This window comes from Aplysia californica, unplaced genomic scaffold, assembly GCF_000002075.1.
Source record: "Aplysia californica isolate F4 #8 unplaced genomic scaffold, AplCal3.0 scaffold01220, whole genome shotgun sequence".
NCBI lineage: Eukaryota > Metazoa > Mollusca > Gastropoda > Aplysiida > Aplysiidae > Aplysia > Aplysia californica.
Window position 1 is genome coordinate 151,287 of NW_004798490.1, and position 2,264 is coordinate 153,550.

The window sequence follows — 2,264 nt, forward strand, 5'->3', positions numbered from 1 at the left end:
ATATAACAAAATACAAGTGAAAACAGTCCAATGTGCTTCAAAACTGAATAGTATAGTATCTGCAGTAGGCGAGCGTCATACGAAGTTGACTTTTATTAAAACCGCTAATATTATAATTTTTAAAGGAAACGGAAAGAAATTTAGCCTAGACAAGCAATGGGTTTGTTTTTTTTAATAATTTTTTTTCTTAGTTTTTAAAGTTCTGCTGTCTCCCCTAAAAATGAACTGAATCCCGAAAGTCCCACAGACCGACTTTCGAGAATCAGCAAATTTCTTTCCAGCAACACATGGCCCTCCCTCGAGAGTGCTTTGCCCCCCAAACGCTCTCAGTGTGTCGTGCACATGTGCAAACCTCCTGAGCTCAAATCAATAAAGCTGTAATGTAAGATGCTAATTAGGGGGCATGCGTCTCGGGGTAACTTTGTTACTGCTGTCTGGAACGTTGCATGCCGCCATGGAAGCTGCGACGACATGATGCCAGGCTTCAAATCTTTGGGGACGGGTTTTGTTGAGGCGGTGGGAGGGGGAGGTTGACGGAATGTGTGGTTGGGGAGGGGAGGAGGAGGAGGAGGGGATTGAGGAGATGACTGGGGGCTGGGGAGGGGAGGTATAGATAGAGGTTGGGAGGAAAGTGGGTGGGGGACAATAGGTCTCAACGCATTGGTGCATTTATTGTTTGAAGTAGGCAAAGAGGTTATATTTAGCACTAGAGTTTGTCGCAGTGATGTGCCCCACCTAAATAAACAGGGGGCTGCGTGTGCCCACTCTGAGACGCTGAACCTCAAGGGCAAGACATGCGCAGTTCAACTGATGTGTGAGTAATTTGCGAGATACATGTTGAGGCGTCTCGGCTGTCTTAGGAGAAAGTTTACATGCTTGCACTGAAATGTAGGGACAGGGTAGTGTTTATTATACTAGAGCTCGTGGGGAGCAGGGGTGAGGGCTCAGATTGTTCATGTAAATGGGGAGCACGCCGGCCATGTCTATGAGGGTAAGAAAGCCCCCTTGTTTGACTCGTGTGACGTCACTGATTTAGTTAAGATCTAGTGTTATACAAAACCTCTTTGGTCTCAACGCTTCGGGGGTGGCATCCTGTTTTGAGAAGCAGACCCTGGATGGACAATGTGTGAGTTTCTGTCTGGTATCAAAATACGTTAACGAAATATGATTTGTCAGTCTACATAATGAGCAGAGACTCCATCTCCACAACCAGTTGTGTTGTTAACCCTTTTGCATTTGTGAAAGGCGATCCGGTTTAGAACACTAGATCGTGCGAATTTTCTTTAACATGGTTTTGGGGATTTTGTCTGAGTTTAAGGCGCTACCACACGCCTACACACACGCACAAACACACACTCACACACACACATGCACACACATACACACACACACACACATACGCAAACACGAACACACAAACAAACACACACAAACACATACACACAAACACACACACACACATCCACACACACACAAACACTCACACGCGCGCGCAAACACATACACACACACACAAACACATTCACACACATACACACACACGCGCAAACGCACACACATATACACACACAAATACACACACACATACACAAACACACACACACACACACACACACATACACACGCAGACATACAAATGCACAACATTGTTAATTATCATTAACCTTGTTTAACATGTATCACTGCTGTTTCATTTTTTTAATGGAATGGCCCTTTTACATATTACTTCCTTGTTGTCCAATTGAAGTTGACAAGAAAAACACGCCCATGCTTTTCAAGTTTGAATATTTCATTTTTGTGTCCAATTTCGAGTTTCGAATTTTTGGAAAAAAGGCTCCGTGGCTAAACCTATGAAGTTTACCCCAGCCGAGAAAATAGATGAGTTGTATCTCTTGTCAGGATAATAATTCTCTGCAACATCAAATAAAACGGCCTTTCATCTTACAACAAATCTCAAAATACCCCCCGAAGGGTTAGAAAACTTTGTTTTGTTGCATCCATTTTATTTGTGGGGATCGTATTCCACAATTTTCTCCAACCAAGATTTTTATAAGTTGTAGGAGCTGCCAAGAGACTTGTCAGTTCCTCTTCATAATACGTCCAACAAACAGCTTTTGGCTTTGATTGCAAACTTCAAAGCTATACACATCGTATTACCTTGATCATACAATTCTTTTATTGTTATTGTTATCATCATCATCATCATCATCATCATCATCATCATCATCATCATCATCATCATCATCATCATCATCATCATCATC